Here is a 21,407-nt window from a genome sequence, read left to right on the forward strand (position 1 = left end):
CCACTTAGGAAACAAATAACTACAGGTTAAAATGGGGATATTTGCTCAGAGATTATTTTGAGGACTCAGAGATTGTTCTTCATCTTAAAGCAAAGACATTCTTCTCAAGTGTACAAGCAAATGCTCTCCAGTTAGAGAAAGAGAAATGTGAATGTTTCAATCAGATCACAGCAAAAGACAGCACCATGCCCTCCAGTTGCACAGACAGAAAGAAGGCTGTTAACACAGTCTGCCTTGAATACCATTAGTAGCCTCTGCAGACAAACCTACAAAGAAGGGGGTTCATACTGAAGGGCGGTGTCAGGGAGGTAAGATTCTCTGCCAGTGCATTTTGCTCTACACCTCTCATTTGAATAGGTTAAACGATAAGACTACCACATGCAGTAGATTTATGCAATCTCATCATATTTAATACTTTCTCTTCCCTAATTTCTACACTGTTCTTATTTTATTTACCTTTCTAGTTCTTGAATCTTCTTCCATCTCTCCTCAAGTATATTCTTATAGTTCACTCTTTAAATACTGAGATTCCTCTAAGAATCCCATCATCTAACCCTCAACCTCTCCTCTGTCTTCCAGATCCAAGTATCTAACTCTTTACTATGCAGCTGCTTTGGGATGTCCCTTGACCACCAAAAGTTAAATACAACTAAAACCAAAGTAATCATCTTCAGCTTCAAAACCTGCTAGCTTCACTGTTTTATTGACTGCTTTGTCAATAATGCCACCAACTCAGAAACACAAACCTATAATCTGAGGGAGACTGACTTCTTCCTTTCCTTCATATTCCAAAGAGAAGTCAGGTTCTGTTGACTATAACTCCTCTTTCATCCCTGAAAGCCTTGGTTTAAACTTTCATTATTATTTTTCATTTACTTATTGAAACAATAAGACATTATGCTAACTAAACAATGAAGGAAGCTTGAAAAAGTGTCTATACTGGAGAAACAGACAAACAAAAGTGTAATCATATATTAACCTTACGTTTTAAGTGATATCTCCCAAATTCTCCATAGCTGTCTAATCTATTCTTCACATGGTCACAGTTTTCTCATCAAGAAAATGCTCCAATCATTCCAGTAATAGATTAATAAACCAGTAATAGATTCCTGAAAGGGATTTAAATGACTTCAAATTCCCAAAAATGAACTTAAATTTTTCTAAGAAAATTAAGAGACAAATGATTAGCAGTCCCTTTGAGACTTAATCTCTGAAGACAGGAAAGCAAGGATGTCGAAGCTGGATATGAACCAGTTAGAAAATGAAGAGAAGCCCAGAAGCCAGGACTATAGGTCAAAAGAAGGAAAGAAAAAAATCAGAGCAAAAATGAGCAAGCAAAGAGAGCTCTGGCAGTCAAAGCCTTATAGCTATAGCTTTTGATAAAGAATTCAGTCAAGGAAACTCAGAAATAATTATCAGGGCCTGGAGTGACATTATCAATATTTAGCACCTTTAAAGAAGGTTCCTTAAGAAGACTAGAAATATACTCAGTATATGTGTTCCTTGGTCCATCCATAAGGGGAAGAGTTCTTCCCTAACTTGTACTCTTCACAAAATATTCTATATAACTTTTATCTTAAAAACTGTCTTGAACTGTAGAATTATAAACATGGGTTGCTAAGCCACCCAATAGGTTGTATTTCCCAGTTTTCTGAATGATGGCTAAAGCCAAAAAAATAGTGATAATCTCCAAAAAGGTAGACACAGGTCTTGCATTTTAAGTATCTTTAACCCTTCATAGTAAATATCCATACCTTCTATATGTCATTCAGTATTATGGTGACATAGTTTATTTACTCCTCCATTAAATATAGATCACATTATGTCAGAGACTATGTCTCTGTACCAACACAGAACTGAAAACAAGTTTTTTTTTTGTTTTTTTTTTACAATGACGGCCTTTAAAAAGGATAGTAAAGTGACAGTAAATTTGGAGTAGAACTGTAAGCATTCATTTTACAGACAAAAGTGAAGTGGATTTATGGATGGGAATGGGAAAAATTCATTTTTGACAATGTGGTGTTTGTATTAAGACAAAGTCACTGGATTATTTAGGTCTGCATGAGGTAAACTGAGTAAGCCAATTTCATATACAAACTTATTTCACCAAGTGTCTTTCTAACTCATTAAAGAAAGCTTAAGTCTTGAATCCTAAAAGGCTTCTGAGTACCTCTTAATAGATTCAACAGTTTTACTTTTGCTATTTGCCTTCTTTAAAAGTTAACCATAATCAGTGTTGAGTAGTTTTATGAGCATCTCTGCATTTGGACCTAGACCATATTTGCAAGTTTGCCTTTCTTCAGATGGATGTCTCTTTAAATGAGACCTGTAAAATAAGATATCACTTGCACTTATTAGAAGTATTTTGGTGGTGGGCAGCCCCGGTGGCGCAGCGGTTTAGCACCACCTACAGCCTGGGGTGTGATCCTGGAGATCCGGGATCGAGTCACATGTCGGGTTCCCTGCATGGAGCCTGCTTCTCCCTCTGCCTGTGTCCCAGCCATTCACTCTCTCTCTCTCTCTCTCTCTCTCTCAATAAATAAATAAGTAAAATCTAAAAAACTTTTTTTAAATAAAAAAGAATATTTTGGTGTCAATTACAGATAGAAAAAAAACTTTAAAGGGGACGTTTTAATAGAAAGATATTGGCATATCTTGTAGAACAGCCAAGCTACAGACAAAACAGAGAACCAAGAATTCAAATACTTCAAGTGCCGTCAGGACTACCCATCTTTCTTCTTTCACCCCATGGGCCACCTTAATCTCTTTCTCTCCCTTTGCATCCTCCCTTTCATTCTCCTTCTCTCATTCTCTCTTATTCTTTCTACTGTTCCTTTCCTAGTCCCTGCCCCCACAGATAATCCACCTTTGCCCTTCTAGCCAATGAAACATGGCATGTTTCAATTTGCAATTGTTGCTTTCTTTACATATTAAAATTTTAGCCACAATAAATGCACATGACAACAAGATAATACTAGAGAAGAGATGCATTGGCCAACTGTGGCCTTGTATCCCTAACTAGACCAGTCAATCTGAGGCCAGGTGAATGGCATCCTATGATTTCTCCAGTTTTAAACCAATCAACGATTGCATTGCAAAATGGCATCTCTAGGACAATGAAGTCGAATAAGGCACAGTTTCCAGCTGAAAAGTAGATTTCGTAATGCATTAAATGTGACACCAACAGATTCAGCTGTTATATAAATTGGTATTCAGTAACATGAGCATAAATTTCGACAGTCTCTTGTGTAAATAAAGTCCAGGCTGCTTAACAGACCTTATGCCTTGCTTTATTTCCATTGTTATTTGTTTAATGTTCCCAGTGCTGTAATAAAACATTAAACAGTGGTATTTAACTTCTTTGTGTGAAGTAATTTTTTGTCTAAATGTTTTTAATAAAAAGTGGTTTTCTTTAAAGTAAATGGGATGTTCACACCACTAAATTCAAAATGACTTTTATGAATGAGAATGATTTTCTCAACTTGTTGTTGAGAACAGTGCTTCAAAGAAGTGGTAAAATAGCAGCTATGTATTTAACATGATAATGGCCTTATTTAAGAATAATTTTTAAAGCACAGTCATGCTAAAATCCCATCCAAATTCTACAGAATTTGTACTAACCATTTCATAAGAATTTTAAATGACGTATACTAGAATAAGATTTTCAAGTCCGTAAAAAGAACATTACATTTCTCTGTCATATAAACATGGATCTTAGTATGATCCTGAAGACCCAAAAATATTTAAAAATTAAGTAAATAATTGCCATAAAAACAGGGGTCTTGGCCAAAAATGAAATTTTGGAGCACTTATGTGGCTCAGTTGGCTAAACGTTTGCCTTAGGCTTAGGTTATGATCCCAGGGTCCTGGGATCCAGCTCCAGGTCAGGCTTTCTGCTCAGCAGGGAGCCTGCTTCTCCCTCCACCCCTCTCCTTGTTCATGCTTGCACTCTTTCTCTGTCTCTGAAATAAATAATCTTTTTTTTTTTTTTAAAGAAAACTTAAAAAAAATTAAATATTGAGTTAAGGTAACATTTTCTACTCTGTTCCTAAAACTCACACTCAAAAATTATAGTGCTTTCAATCTTTTTCTTTAATTGTTCCCCTGAGATAAGGGAGAAGGAATTATTTGGTTGGACTCCATAGGTCTCTACATGGACTTGTAAAAAAAAAAGCTGTGAAATCTTTTGAATCTATATCAGAAGAAAACATCCTACTACTATAGACTCCATTTCAAACTGGTCTTCCTAAGAAGAAAAGGGACAAAGAATGAGGCAGGAATTTCCTGTCTAGTCTGTCTTTTAGACAGAATCCAGTTCAAGGGATGTAGGTTGATGACAGTAAAGACCTCTGGGTGAGCTGCCCACCACACCCGCTTCAGGCTGTTGAATCCCTTTACTTAATAGGCTTAGAAACATTGGCAAACAAAAGGCTCTTTCCAGAAATGATAGAATCAAAGAGTTTTAACCTCTAGATCTTCTTTATCATACTTTAGAGAGAATAGGAAGTAAGGAAAGATGGAAAAGAATGTGCAAAGTCTCATCATCATCATCAAAGCTATGTCAGGAGTTATTATTAAAATACCTGAGGGATACCTGGGTGTCTCAGTTAGTTACCTGTTGGATTCTTGTTTTGGTTCAGGTCATGATCTCATGGGTTGTGGGATAAAGCCCCATCACTGGCTCTATACTCAACACTCAGCAAGGAGTCTGCTTGAGATTCTCTTTCTCTCCCTCTCCCTCTGCTACTCCTTCCATTTATGAGTTCTCTCTCTCTTGCTCTTTCTCCCTTTCTCAAATAAACAAATAAATATTTAAAAAAAATAAAATACCTGAGATAAAGACAGAAAGGAAGATAGACAATTGACTCTTTGTCCCTTTCCCCCATACACATGAAAAATAAGAGCAGACACTATAGGGAAGAAAGGGAGTGAAAACAAAAAAGTTCATTAATTAAGGCAAATATGCAGAGAAAGGAGGAGACAGAGCATAGATTAAGGAAAAATAATATTACTCATAAGCCAGTGTATGGTGTACCTATCCAGGTCACATATGTCATGAGGAAAAACAGGACTAAGTGGTATATAAGTTAGTTTGTTATTAGTTAGCAAAAGAAGTATTGGCTTTTTTTCAAATAAGTGATTTTCTCTCTTTTGTGGGTTTTTTTTTTTCAGGCATTCTTTTATTAAAAAAAAAATTGCTCTCAGTTTAGTTTTAGGTATCCAATGAACCTTCTTTAGCTAGATCAACTTATAAAGTTTAATCCATTATCTTGTCAGTTATAGTCTCTGTCATTGTAATGCACATAGGACTGTGAAATAAAAAGAAACTAAAATGAGTTAAGTTTAACATGTGAACATGAATTATCATTTTCTTTTTTCAAGTAAAATCTTGATGAGTAACTCACTGTCAAAACAATGCATTGAGACATAAGAAAAACTGTCAAATTAAAAGCAAATTAGTATAATAAATGGAGAAAAATAGACTATGACGTGATTAATTCTGGAGAGAATAAAAAGCAATGAGGATAAGTTTCAATATAGCATCCACTCAATTTTAACAGCAGAAAGAAAAACAGATCAGGAAATGTATATGGGAATAAGGAGATTCCTTTTAAGGCTTTTGTAATAGCTCTCCTGAGAAATAGTTTTAAATTTTAATATATGACAAAAGCGGGTATTGACCATCCTCTAAGGAACAAAACCCTCATCCACAAAAATAAATTATTTTTACCAGGTGATTAAATCTTGCTATTAGCACAAAAGACTATTTTCTAACTCTATTTGTGCTAATCTATTTGCCATATACGATTGCAGATTTGAACCTAAGAAGTATTTTTCATTGGCAAATTACTTTAAAAGTGTTCATTACTTTTGGATTTTAAAATATTTCTCCCTGTTAATACCATTTTGGCCCTCTCTAATAGAAAAACTGGGTATATATAAGGCCTGGAATAATAATAAGAGAATAGAAAAAAATAGGATAGCTAATTTTTAAAAATTATTTAATACATATGTTCTTGAGATTTATAAATTGTTACTGTTTAAAAGAAATAGAAATAATTCAGTGGTGATTCTACACATATGGTCAGGCTCTGAATGCACATGACAGTAACTATCTCCAGTAAAAAGACAATTGGTGGTGAATCTTACAGGCAAGTCTGGACTGAGGTAGCAATGAAAATTCCTAAGTAAGCACAATTATCTCAATTAAGCCCTAAAAAAAAAGATTGATTTCATTCAATATGTCAGCTTGAACAATGTCAAACCCGTAAGTTGATAGAAGATACACTTAAAATCAATAAACAGATAGCTATGCAAAAATAAATAAATAAGGTAAGAAACCCTCCCTAGATCAGAGACCATGTAGAATTGCTAAGTAATGGAAATAGAGATGGGAATACAATGAAGAGGGGAAAATATAACCCAGGAAATGCAAATATAAGCCCTTACTAACAACTGGGTGCTCCATGATGGCCCTCCAGGCCTGGGAGCAGTGGAGGCTGCTAAGGACATTCCATGGACAACCGAAAGGGCTAGCCTCCTGGAGCCACCCCCTCTCTAGAGAACAAGAGTTCAACTTCAAAGATAGGTGAGTGTGGGATCTTGCATTAAAGAAGCAGCACAACCCTGGGTGAATGTCAATGCCTGGAGACGACAAGAAACATTCAGAACAAGAAAACCAGCCTTTAAGAAAATGTTTATGTTTCTGAATGTAATGGGAGATACAATGGAGTATAAGTCACAGCAGAAGTTCTCAACACTTTTATCAAGCAGGCTGTGGAACTGGATACACAGACATTCTAACAAGTCATCTTAAATGCAAACATATACAATTAAGAATCCTATTATCAGAAAAGTTTTCAAGAACTTAAAGTCTTCCCTATTATTTTGCTTGGTTTTGTTTTGTTTTAATTCAGCAGACTCCTTTCTCTCCCCAAAACAGAGTCAAATCAAAACAGCAGTTTGCCACCATCATCTCCAATAATGTCAGAGTCTTATATCCTGGGTTTAGTAGTACCCGCTTAGTACCAGCAGACAAATGCTCAACAATTCATCTTTACATATGATGCTTGATCAAATGAGTCACTCTATTTTGTAAAAGTCAAAAGCATATATGTGCAATATTTACATCTTGATTACTCATCCTAGGCTGAATTTTACTTCATTTTTATAGATGAGAGACTCCCAAAATCCCTTTCAATAACTATTTCCTGAGAAAACCAGCCTTGCATATCCATGATTTAAGTGCTTAGTCAAATCATTTCCTCTAACTAATATGAAGAATGCTGAAGGCAATGCAATCCAGCTCAGCAATTCTACCTTTCATAGGAGTCAACATTCTGAATGTATTTGTGACATTAAGAAAGGAAATAGAGACTATCAATCAGACTTTCAGATCCTGTTTTAATCAGAACACATTCAGGAAATAGTCTCAAAAGCCAGAACTTTCAATGCCCCTGTTGAAGACGGCTTTAAAAAAAAAAAAAAAAAAACTGATTTGCAGCCCACAGAGGAAGAACAAATACTGGCTATGCTTTCTATTTAATTTGGTGTAAGTTCATAAAACAAATTGCCCAGATAATTGGACATGTCTTCAATTCTACACTACATTTTCCATAGATGTAAACCAGATTTATAACTCAGAAGTACAGCAATAAATGAGCATAGCTTGTAATAGACTTGTGCCAAGTCTTATGTCAAAGTGAAATAAAAAATGAGACTGACCACTTTGAATAATCAAATCTGTCAGCTCAGCTAACTCCTTCTGAAGTATTGATGGGAAATTCTAAAACCTAAAAAAAGTTTAATTATTCCTACTATTACAAATATACACAAGCAAGAAACAGCTATTTCAGATAGGTTCCCTAAAAATAAATTTATCATTCCTAAATCCTAAATGATTTTTTTTTCTGTTACTCCTATTTGTCTTCCTTTGGAGAAATTAAAACCCTCTCACACATGGAAACTACTATCTTGAGTTAAATTCCCATTTTCCTCTGAGGAATTTTTCCATTCCCACTTAAATCAGAGTTAGAAATTATGCCTTTCCAGACTGGACCGTCTGGTCACCATTTGTCTGGTCCCTGTTCCAAAAAGAAAAGAAAATAGAGATCAACAATATTGCATTGGGAAATAGAAGGTGGTTTTAGACACATCTGTTTATTCTGTGATAACTAAATAAATCCAGTTATTATAAGGCAAAGTTCAAACCTAAAAGTGTCCTCTAATTGAATTCTTCCTCTTCATGGTCAAGAAAAGGGAAGGATATTAATGGTCATAAAATGGAGAAAGCGGAATTTCCATCTGCAAAGACTTTCCTAAATTTATATACCTCTTTAGGCTATTTGCCAAAGTCAATGTTCCAAAGAAAGTAGGTTTAAGTAATAACCAATTCCAGGAATGGGAAAGATAGATGTATGGATACGTGGAAATCAATTGATGTTAGTAACACATTTCCAGGACTTAAAAAAAAAAAAAGAAAGACTTATTTATTTTCAAAGAATAATTTTTTTTTCTAAAATCTCTGCTTGTTTTAGTATTTAAGTAAATTATTTTATCCAATTTACTCAAACCAAATTCATTGTCTTCCCTCTGCTCTTTTCTACTTAAGTGAGTAATAGAAACATCAGTCACCATTTGGCCACACTAAAAACCAGGTAATCATTCTTGGTTTCTTTCTTCCTCTGTATCTAATCAATGATAAAAACCCAATAGCTCAAACTTTTAAATCTCTCTTAAGATTATTCTTTCCTCTCTTATTGCAATAGCTATTTACTTTTCTTTCTGCATAACTGCTCAATTCTTTCCAGTTCACCTTTTAAGGTCCTACTGGAGATTGATTCAAAGGCAAATTAAATCATTTCTATCTCCCTCTTAAAATCCCTAAGTGACTCTGGGCACCTGGGTGGCTCAGTCAGTTAAGCATCTGCCTTCAGCTCAGGTCATGATCTCAGGGTCCTGGGATCAAGCCCTACATCGAACTCACTGCTCAGTGGTGAGTCTGCTTCTCCCCGTTCCTTTCCCTCTGTGATCTCTCTGGCTCTCATTCTCTCTCAAATAAATAAATAAGATCTTTTTAAAAAGGCTTTAAGTGATTCACTCATACCTATACTAAAATAGAAATTCCTTGGCTTAGCATATGTAAGTCCCTTCAAACACTTTTCTCTCAACTTTCTGAAAATCTGCAGTGTTTCTGCAATTTCCAAAAGACAATCCATACCATCTCATGATCTGTGCTGTTGCACATTTTTTCTACCTGCAATAATTTCCCACTGGTCTAGTGTTAAGAACTTAGATATACTTAGATTGAAATCAAACATAACTTCTGAAACCTTCCTTTTCTTCTCCCCACCACAACTCTTAATATTCCACCTCTATACAAACTCATCACATAGCAGTTCTACAATTATAAATCCAGACATTCACCTTCTCCAACTTTCTGAACTCCTAAGGAAATGAAAACTATGTGTTTTTTCCTCTTCAATGTCCTGGCACCCGTCTGACAATAAATACTAAGTAATTGTTTATAAGTTGAAAGAATAAAGCAATAAATGAATGATAGATATATAACTGACCTAGGTAATGAAATCTCTGCTTCAACTATGGTCAGCATTATGCAATTTACATCTTCTTAAGCTAAATGGAATTGGATGGTTGGACCAATTTTCAATTTTTTTTACAAATTACTAAAGTACATTGGATAGCTTTTGAGATCTCTTGAGTTCATGAGTCATACAAATATTTCCACTAATTTTTTAATTGGCATAGACATTTTTTCCCCTTAGAATTGGTTCTGCGTTGCAGTTTCCTAAAAATTTTGTGTAGTGTTTTTATTTTCTACTTTTTTCTAAAGTTATTTACTTTTCTTTCTCTTTTGGCTTTAAAATTCAGAATTGGATGTCATTTTAAATATATCTTTCTTTTTCTATAACTTATCTAATGGAATTACATGCCATGAAGCACTTAACAAATATTTTTCTACACTAATGTGAGAAGGCATATTTGGAAATAGAACCAAGAGAAAAGGAACATGAATATTCTTCATTTTGTTCTGATTAATTTCAGAGCATCTCACCATCCCTCACTCCCATGAATCTTTGTGTTATGCTTCATTTTCTGGGTTCTGCAATAGGAATAAGATTTTTTTTTCTTTACAGAGGGATATGGGGCATAAAAATATATAAACTTTTTGGGGAAAATAATTCATGTAAATTTTTTTTTAAAATTCATGTAATCCAAAGTGCATTAGGAAGAAGGCTATTTGGAGAAATGGTATATTTTTTCTAACTTCATATTTTCCTTAATTTTTCTTTTTAAATATCTGCCTGAGTCTTTATTCAGGCATTATCCCATTAACTTGAAAAAAAGGTGGTTGGGCCTCAAGAGAACTCTCTTTCTTCAAGTTCTTTTGCCATATAGAGATTTCCTATAAACCACTCACTGCTGTGGACTATTTTAACTCATAGAAATTATTCAAACCTCAGGATTGCACCTTACAAGAATGGAGGCAGTTCTTGGGTTCTAATTTACAGGCTGCTTATTCTTTTCTACTGGCATATCGGTTTAAAGCCATATCAACAAGACTCAATACAGATATTTGCACCTTTGCCTGGGTTTTAACATTTACTGCTATGTCTGTTTCTTTGACTTGGTATTTATCTATTCTTTGAAATTATTAAATATTTCATCAGATCTTGAAAATGAGAAAGTCATGTTTCCAAATATTTTTACTCTAATTTTCTTTTCTTTTCTTTTTTATTCCTGTTTCTGCTATAGAATGAGCAAAACACTCTCCCAACTAACTTTCCTCACAACTAGTGCACTGTTTCTGAGTTCTCATTGGAACTCCTAGTCCACTCTTATTGATGGCAAGATTGATTTCTTCACTCTCTCACCTCACATATGAAGGTTGTTACAAAGTTGATGAGAATAATCAAGTCATACTGGAAAGAATGTTTTGGACCGTGAATATGCAGCTGCAATGAGGAGATATTTTGGCACTTTTAGCATTATAAAAGTTAGAATGATTAATAAGAAGTATGGAATTGATCTACTGAGAATACTATAATCCCTTCATGGTTATTAAGAGATGTGTGAAGCACATAGAAATAGATGTAGATTATTTGTTACTGAAGGGATTCATGACTCAATTTTATCACCTTTAGAAACTTATGTTGGTTTTTTGCATTTTATAAAACATTTAAAAGTTGTGACTTCCATGCTTAGAGCAGTGTTCTTATATAATGCTATATCTTAAGAAGTTATATCAAAAACTTATATGTTCTAAATATAGAGAAACACACTGGTGATTGCCAAAGGGGAAGGGAATGGGAGGTGGGCAAAATGGGTGAAGAGCAGTGGGAGGTACAGGTTTTCAGTCATGGAATGAAAAAAAAAAAGTGTGTGTGTGTGTGTGTGTTCTAAATGGGCTACATTGTACAACTCATTCTTACGTCTGCTTCTTCATGACACTACTGAAATAACTCAGGGGATTTTAAGGCATTAAATGACAAATACAAATGTTATGCAAGGAAAGATATTGCAACACAATTTTGGAAACCAGGAAGTAAATATACAAAGAGCAACTGCAAAGAGTATAAGCCTAGAGAAAGGTGCATTCTAAAACATTCATAAAGAATGTCCAGAAGCAGAAGCAAAATTATTTGTACTGCAAAACTCAGAAATTCTCCAGAATTGCCACCACTGGATATCTATGAACCTAAAGATAAAGGTGGGGGTAATACAAGAGGATTATTGAATGTCTGTAAGTGGAGAACCCGATCCCCAACTGCATTGCAGGTAGCTAGGTGACCTCCACTTCCATGGAAGGCTGGGATTTACTTTCTGTAAAAGAGGAGTCAGAGGAGATGCTGCAGTAGAGAACACAGGGCCCAGCTAGGGCATTTCTAACTTCATGGACTGCACACAGAACCCATAAGTTCTCCCTCATCTCTCCCCTAACCTAACCCCATGAATACTAGCAGCCAGTACTAGACTCTTCTGGTATGAGGTCCAATACTTCTCTGGGGAATTGAACCAGACTAAGAGAAAATACCTGAAAAACATTAACAGTCAGGAGTTCACTGACCAAACAGCAGAGCCAGATCACCCACCAAGGAGGCGCACCAGTTGACAAGCCCATAAGTATCTAATTAGATGTTTAGTGACTCATTCTTACATATTTATGAGCAGCCAAGTATCCCCAGACACCCAAGAAAGCCTCTAAGGTGAAAGACAGAGCCCAACAAACAGAAATAACAAATGTGGACAAAATAAAATTATGGAAGCAGCAGAAAACTGTGTGTGTGTGTGTGTGTGTGTGTGTATTTAACATCTACCTCCCAGAACAAGGAAATTTTATTTCCTCGGAAGAAAAAAAAAAGACTGTGATATTAAAATAAATAAATATCCAGACAAGTAAAGGAAAACTTTTGGAGATTAAAAGTATGATAGCAGAAATGAAGAAATCAACTAGAAAATGTTGAATTTTAACTCAAGGAAAACTCTAACTAATTAGAATTAAAAAGCTTAAATGTAGAAAATTAAATAGGAAGAAAAAGAATATAGCACCAATTTAAGAAGTTCATTATCTGAATAATAGGAAAACCAGAGAGACCAGAAGAAATTATGATGAGATTATCAAGGAGATATTTTAACAAATGTTTTGAAACTGAAGTTCAGAGTGAAAAGTCCATAGAATGCCTAACACGGTGTGTGTGTGGGAGGGGATACCCACACCAATGCATATCACTTTAAAATTTAGAGTATGGGATGCCTGGTGGCTCAGTGGTTTCAGTTCGGGTCTCCATCTCAAGGTGCCTCCAACTCAGGAGAGAGTCTACTTGAGATTCTCTCCCCATGGGGCTCCCTGAGTGGCTCAGTGGTTTAGTGCCTGCCTTCAGCCCAAGGCATGATCCTGGAGTACTGGGATCGAGTCCCACATCGGGCTCTCTGCATGGAGCCTGCTTCTCCCTCTGCCTGTGTCTCTGCTAACTCTCTGTCTCTGTGTCTCTCATGAATAAATAAATAAAATCTTAAAAAAAAAATTCTCTCCCCTTTCATTTCCCTCCCCCTCTGCTCCTCCCCTCACTTGTGTGGTCTCTCTCTCTCTCTTTCTCAAATAAATTAATTAATTAAATCTTTCAAAAAATAAAATAAAATAGAATTTATAACATGAATGAAACTTCCAGAGAGGAAAGAAAACAGAATGGCTTCTAACTTGCCAGCAGCAACACTAGATAAGCAAATAAATAAAACAATTGAATAATCAGGATTATTGTTATCCTGTATTTTTATAGCAGTCAAACTGGGAATAAAGTGTGAGAATGGAATAAAGACACACATATTTACAAAGTACCACAAACGATCTCCCTGAGTGCTTTCTTAGGAAATTAATAGAAGTCACCAAAAAAAGGGTGTATGTCAAGAAAAAGAAAAACATAGACATACACACAGAAAACAAATGCAGGTGAAAAACAATGGGAATTTCTAGATGATGATGAGGGAAGATCTCAAAACTACAATAGTGATGCAAAGGGGCCCAGAGAGAGTCGGTCCAGAAGAGAGAGAAAACTGTCCCAGCATACCGCAGGGAAGACAGTATTACTATAAATGCCTATATGTTTAAAATATTGAAAAGACATTTGCACTCTGGCATAGTTTAGAGATAAATAAGTAATAGGCATATAGAAAATGAAGCAACCAATATAACACACCTACACACACAATTTTTAACTCAATTAAAAGCAAAACCAAAATAAGAAGTATTCAATAAGGGATATGTGCACATAATAATTTATAGGAGTTAGCTGTGAAAAATATTTATGCACACATAATAATGTAAAAAACTGATTATTGACCAGACAAAAATAAACATATTGGAAAAATGGGAGAAGAAAGTGAAGGATATTGGGGATTATGAAGGAATTAAATTTCATTTTTCACTACAGTAAGTGAATATATAATATCAAAAATGAGGAAAGCACAGCTAGATTATTAAAGTAATTTAAGACTATTTTTTTCCAAAATATATAGGTAAATATCCAAAAAAAATGAATAAAGGATTTGAAATTGATTAGTAGATGCAGAAAAAATGAGAGAGAAATAGACATTGTTTCCATTAACAGTCTTGTAGAAATATTGGCATGCAAATTTTTATCAAGATTATACTTATTTTACTTCCTTACTTATTTGTTTTAGAAGCAACTTTGAGAAATAATTTTGTTGGAATTGAAGCACTTAGTGTTTTTTTGTTTTTTTTATGAAACAGTATGTCATATTGGAGCAAGCTTGGAATAAGTTCTGGGCCTGGAGAAAGAAGCTCTCACTTAAAACTAACCAGGTCTGTGACTGCTGAGTGCTGAGGTTGATGAAGTAATGGGCAATCATAGTAATTGAAACCAGAATCTCTACTAATGGTTTTTTCAGAGGGAATTTTTCTGGTGCCAAGAAAAATGTTGGGGAAAAAAATTACAAGATACAAGAATTGAAAAGAGAAAATTATAAGGTTTGGAGCAGATAGATAAATCAGCATTAATCAATCATGTGTGTTGAGCACTTTAGCACATATCATCTCATGTAATGTTCTCAGAAACTGCTACCTTTGAGAGGATCAGATTTTAAATGAGAGTTTGCACGACCATATCACCTGTCTTTAATATTAGAGGAAACTGTCTTTTTTCCTCCTCAAAGCTAGGTTTTATGCTTGATATGAACTTCATCCAACAGGTATATTTTCTTTCTGAATAATTTTTCTCTTTCATTTTTGCCTCCTAATTTATGGGCTATAAACATGCTTAGAATGGCTCCCCACCCCACCCCACCCCCACCAGTTTTTTTCTTAGAGATAGACAGAGTGAACAGGGGAAGGGTAGAGGAAGAGAAAGAGAGAGAATCTTAACCAGGCTACATGCCCAGTGCGGTGCTGCATATGAAGTTCCATCTCACGACACTGAGATCATGACCTGAGCAGAAATCAAGAGTTGAATACTTAACAGACTGAGCCACCAAGGCGCCCCAATGGCTCTCCCATATTATAGATTAATTAAGTAATCAAGAAAATCGTACCCTACCTCATCATGTCCATCAATTGCTACTGCACACATACTTCTCCCCTTGGTAACTGAATCTTCAAAAGAATGATCTGAAATTGCTGTCTCTATTGTCTGCCATTAACTCCTTCAAATGACTTAAAATAAGTTTATATTCTCCCCATGACTGTAGATGTTCCAGTAAAGGTCACTATTTTCTAACGGGCTATTTTCAGTCCTTATTTCATTTGACCTATGGGTATTCCATGTCACTGTTAACTGTTGACAAGAATTGTGTACAGAATTGTTCCCAGATCTCCTTATCTTTCTGGGTTCTTTTTTTTCTTGAAAACCATCATAATTCACATGGAAATAAAGGACCAACCCTGGGAATAATCCTAGTATCCTTCTTTGTCCTTAGCCCCACATCTGTCAACTATACCTACATTTTGCTAATCTCTCTCCTTATCCTTCTTTGATCCCTTCTTCCCACCCATTGCTGTCTCTTCTCAAAGCCTCATCCCACCAGCATTTTCACAGACAGAAGTAATACCCTAATTCCCAGTATCAGCCCTCTCATTTCCTGTATCTTTAATTCATCTTCCACAGTGCTATGAGGGTTATCTAACCTAGAATACAAATCTTGTCATTTTACTCAACGGCTTGAAATCTTTCAATAGCTTCCTATTACCTGTAGGATAAAGTCCAAGTCCACTAGCTCATGGCTTTCCGTAATTAGGCAAGTAGCTACTTACCCCACTTTAGTTCTTGTCATCCCACCTTGCATTCTACACCTTAACCATGGTGTATTTCTTCCAGCTTCTGGATTGCACATCTGTACTTACATTCAGATTGCAACATCATTCCAGAATTACATTCTCCTTTTTTCTTCCCCATGTCCATACTCAACTGGGAACATCTACATTAAAATGCTTCTTCAAAATCAACTTTTGTATGAAGTCTTCTAGGACAACCCCTCCCCTCCACTAAATGTAACCACCTCTTCATTGCATCTCTACGTATCTCTCTGCATAGCTACACGTTTAACAAAGAATTTTTTTTTACATTTCTACATTAGACTGTAAGCACCTTTAGGACATAATATGTGTCATTTTTGTTTTGTAACATCTGATCTCAAAAAGTTCCTACAGAAGAGTAGGTGCTTATCCTATGATACTCATAAAGCTCTAAGTATCCTCTACATAATCAAATGTGTATTAGAAATAAAGCTCTAGACAATTCTTTGCATGGAAGTTTATTATTTTGAGTTATGTTGTTGCAAATGACAAGATTTCATTCTTTTTTATGGCTGAGTATTATTCCATTGTACGTATATTATCACATATATCTTCTTTATCCATTTATCTATTGATGAACGTTGAGGTTGCTTCCATATCTTGGCTATTGCAGTTAAAGGAGATATGTCATATGTAGCATCTATACACAATAGATTTTGAAGACAGAATAAAAGAGAATATAAATTATCTCCTGCTAAGTGAAATAAGCCAGGCTGAGAAAAACAGATACCATATGGTTTTACTCATATGAGGAATCTAAAAAAAAAAAAAAGAAAGAAAGAAAGAAAAAAAGAATAAACAAATGAGAAGCAGAATCAGACCTATAAATAGAGAACAAACTGATGGTTGCAGAGGGGATGGGGTGGGGGGATGGGCAAAATGAGTGAAGGGGAGTAGGAGAGACAGGTTTTCAGTTATGGAATAAAAAAATCACAGGAATAAAAGGCACAGCATGAGAAATATAGCTAATGATATTGTAATAGTGTTGCATGGTGACAGATGTAGCTATACTTGTGGTGAGCAGAGCATAACATATAGGAAAGTTGAACTACTATGTTGTACACCTGAAACTAATGTAACATTATGTGTCAACTACACTCACCTAAAATTTTTTTAATCTCATGAATAATGTCTATATTGATTGCTTATTGCAGTGATATCATTTGAGTATATCAAGCTAAATCAAATACATTGCAGGCTTCTTTTGGCTGTTTTCTTTTTTCAAGTATGCCTACCAGAAAATTTAAAATTACACAGGTGGCTCATAGTTGTGGCTCACATATTTCTATTGAACAGCGTTGCTTGAAAGAATTTGTGGGAAAGGGTAGACAATAAATATTAATTAAATACCTGTGTGGGTTTTCCTTTATGTTGTTTTTTCTTAGATTCATAACAATTACAGATAATTTCAATAGCTACTATTCTTACACCCACTAGTTCTAGGAAACTTCATGTTTTCTTTCTCTTAAACAGAATTCTAAAGGCCAGGGTAAAAATAAGTTAAATGGAAAGGGCTTTTTTTCCTGGCATGCTAAATAATTCTGTACATTAAATATTAGTCTATGAAAGGGAAACAAAATTTAAGAATAAATATTGTATTATCAATTGTTCTGGTAAAGACAAAAATGTTTTTAAAACACCTGTCTTAAAATCTGAATTATTTAAGTTGTAAAGGAGAAAACTGGTATTATTACCTGCTCTGCTAATTTACATTGAGATAACATGTGGACAGACTATGCCCTGCCCTTCCTGGATACTTTTAATTGGTATGCCCTCTGCCTTTCACTAATGTATCTTATTTCTTCCATTATCTATAAAAGAAGCAAGTGTCCTTTCACCTTGAAAACTGAAATACCTCTTCCTGATACAATCAGATGCTTTCCAACCCCTTTTAAAAGAAAGGAAATTGCTTCTCTGGCTGCCAGCCATCATGAAGCTGAGAACATGTCTCTTGGTAAAGGTGAGGCACCCTAATGAATGACTTTCTTTTGAAAGAAGGAGAGACTATCCCTGAAGTAATTCAGTACAAGCTGCTGCTATTTAGACACTAATGGAAGAAATAAAAATAAATAAATAAAGACACAACTTCCCATGTGTGGCTGTCAGAGGTGACAGTGAGGTAGGAAATCGTTTCCAACCAATCAAAATGTGGAATTTAGTTACTTAAAGGAACAGGACCAAAAATCCATTTTGGTACTTTGAGTTCTTTTCTTTTATATATGGCCAGCCCATACACTAAAAGGAAGGATGAATGGAAGGAAGCAAAGAAGGAAGGGAAGAATCAAAACAATAAAACCTTTATTGATGTACATATCTTCTTTGAAATATTATACTTTACTCCAAAGCTAGCTTTTTCCTCATGAGAAAAGACCACAGATTTTGTATAGCATGTTGATGCCACATTTTGTAGGGCTGTCATTTGTTAGTCGTTTCCTCAATTTGTGATATTTTTCTTAGATATAGAAAATATGGAATTGTCATTCCCTTACTATTTGTTTTTTTTTTTAATTTGGTAATTTTATTTTACTATAACATAGAAGGCCAAGATACACAATTCAGAACAAATAAATTAAACTGCCTTAAAAATTGGCACAATCAAAATTTACATTATTTCTTTCCTTATACCTTTAATGCCTTATACCTACCTGTTTTTTGTCTCTGTTTTATTAATGGCTCTATTCCAAGCCTTAGTGGCCAAAACAACTACCATTTTATTGCTCATAATTCTGCAGGTCAGGAACTTGAGTGAGATTTATAAGAGAAAACTTGGCTCTTGCTCCAAATGACATTGGCATAATTGGGCCTGGACAGTCCAAGATGGCACATTCACATATATGGGGCTCTAATCCTTGCACCTATTTCCCATTTAATCTGTAGTTGTAATCTGCCCTTATCATATGGTTGTCTAGACTGAGCATCTTCCTGAGGGTAGAAATAGAAACACCAAAACCTCTTACCATTTAAGGTCAGAAGTCACACAATGTCACATCTGTTGCATTCCACTGGTCATAGCAGATCACAGGACCAGCACAGATCAAAGAGAGGGGGAAGAGACTTCATGTCTTGATAAAAGGAGTGGTAAAGTCACATTACTAAAGGTATAGTTAGACAGAAGGATAGTTGGACAGTAGCTATCTTTGAAGACAATATGCCAAGTACTTGTGAAATAAATGAGAATAAATAAGGGATGGATATAAAAGGTTCACAGTTATATAGATAATTATGCTGCAGAAGAATTTAAAGAAGCTGCTGCAATAATTAGAATGATCTAAGATGGGCTATTCAATCTTTTTTGAAAAAGGGCTATTATCCATTTCCTTATAGACTTGAAAATCACCAGGACATAGGACTATTAATAACAAAGTCCCAAAAGAGTAAGTTGAAGATGAAGTAAATGGATGTGTATGTGCTATGGCCAAAAATATTGTCACATCAAACTAAAATAAGGAGGCACTTATTTTAGTCCATTGTTACCTGAAAAGAAAATTCAAGGCCACTGAATTAATTAAAATCAGAACTTTATGACTAAAGTTTAAAAAATTGTTTCACATGAAAATATTTTTTTCTAAACTCCCAATAATTTTGAATCAAAGAAAAAATAAACTCTGCAATATTGCAATTAAGACTACTTTTAAAATAATAAAGTGTGAACGCTACTTGCCTATGGGAATTTTTTAAATAATACCCAGAATGCATAATCTTAGGTTCCTTCATTTGTAAGAAACAATACTTCATAATCTTAAAATCCTTCATTTATAAGAAATAATCAAGATATATCAGAATTCAACTAAAATTAGGAAAGTAAAGAACAAAATATCCTGAAATAATGAAAAGACAAAAGTTAATAAATTACAGAGCAAAATAACAATAGAATTGAAAAGTAAATTCAAGAGCCAGGAAAAAAAAAAGGATTAATCAAAAAGACTAATAAAATAAACAACTTCTTCTTCTTCTTCTTCTTCTTCTTCTTCTTCTTCTTCTTCTTCTTCTTCTTCTTCTTCTTCCTCTCTCTATCTCTCTCTCTTTTTAAGAGAGGGAGAGAGGTTGGGGAAGAAGGGTATAGGGAGAGGGAGAGAGATTTTTTTTTTTTTTTTTTTTTTTAGGGAGAGAGAATCTTAATCAGGCTCCACACCCAGCATGGAGTCTGACATAGGCTCCATCTCACAACCCTGATATCATGGTCTGAGCTGAAATCAAGAGACAGTTGCTTAACCAACTAAGCTGCCCAGGTGCCCTCAATACACAAACTTGTAATGAGATTATTTAAAACAAAATAAATGGCAAATGCTGCAGTAGATCTTTGAAAGAAGATACAACTACAAGAGTTTTTTCTTAGTTATAATGGAACATTAATAGAGTTCTATGTTAATGCATTTGAAATATTTTAGTATCAATTATTTTCAGAGAAAGATACAGAAGATCAGAATTTATTCTAGAAGTATTAGAAAACTGAAACAGAACTATAACCAGGATAGTACTTGCAATGTTTTCATAAAAGTGTCTTTAACACAAAACTTTATTCTTCCCACATATGCTTATCAGCAAATTAAATGAGTCAAGAATTACAGTGCTATTTAAATTTACAGTGCTAATTAAATCAGGCACACAAAAATAGATGAAACCATCTTTCTTTCCTTAGAGAACCTTGCATCATAAAAGATACCCCCACAGGAAAACAGGAAATTAATATTTCCTGAAGAACATTCTACAGAATTTTAGTTATCTAAGATTATACTAAATATTCTTTGGGAAAATTGGGAATCTAGTTAAACATCATTAGAAAATGTTAAGTTTGAGTAAAATAAGTCTGTAGCTACGGAATTTAATCAGAGTATTTAGGTATTAATGAATAATATTAATATGTGATGCTTGGTTAAACTACTTCAACAATGGAAAATGTTCTTGCCAGACAAAGGTTCCGAAATATGCTATTCGAAATACGACTACAAGACTATCTAAATTATACATAGAGTAAAATCTTCACAAATCCATGAAACCCACTACTATCTTAGTATAACAACATACAATAGAAAAGTATAGTTAGCCCCAATAATAGAATAATTGTTAAATATTAGAAAATCTGCTGATATAGTCTATTGCATCAAAAATGAAATGAAATAGACAATATTAATAGAAATTGAAATACATGTGATTAAATTCAACATTCATTTATAAGATATCAGCTATGAATCAAGAGATAATTATTTAATATAGTAAGGAGTATCTAGACAGAGGAGATAGAAAATGATATCTATCTCAAACAATAGTTAATGTCACATTTGATTATGACAGAAATATTTCCAATAAAGTCAGAAACAATTATTACTATTACCCACTATTACCCCTATTAACATTATTCTCTACATTAGCAGTTTTTTAAAAATTACATATGATGTAAAAAGATTTTTTAAAAAAGAACTAGTCTTACATAGGGAAGATGATTAAATTGCCATTATTTGATAATGACATACATTGGAAGCACCTATATGTCATAAAGAAAATGATAGAAGCACTAAAAAACATACATCCAAATATTAACCATAGTTTTTTGGAGAAAGGGAACAGAATCTAGTTATTTTTA

The 21,407-nt window shown here is 34.4% G+C and overlaps 1 long non-coding RNA gene across 2 annotated transcripts in view; it reads right to left on the bottom strand.

Moving 5' to 3' along the window:
• Positions 1-21,407, bottom strand: part of LOC144287486 (uncharacterized) — a 104,254-nt gene that overhangs the window by 45,640 nt on the left and 37,207 nt on the right. Inside the window, exons 4-5 of one of the 2 annotated variants that reach the window (XR_013355270.1) lie at positions 18,784-18,888; positions 16,269-16,466 (exon numbers count right to left, since the gene is read on the bottom strand). The exons of the other annotated variant lie outside the window; for it this stretch is intronic. This is a non-coding gene — a long non-coding RNA (uncharacterized LOC144287486). Of the gene's footprint in view, positions 1-16,268; positions 16,467-18,783; positions 18,889-21,407 lie in introns of those variants that run through there. 2 annotated transcript variants of the gene reach the window in all.

This window comes from Canis aureus, chromosome 17, assembly GCF_053574225.1.
Source record: "Canis aureus isolate CA01 chromosome 17, VMU_Caureus_v.1.0, whole genome shotgun sequence".
Taxonomy (NCBI): domain Eukaryota; kingdom Metazoa; phylum Chordata; class Mammalia; order Carnivora; family Canidae; genus Canis; species Canis aureus.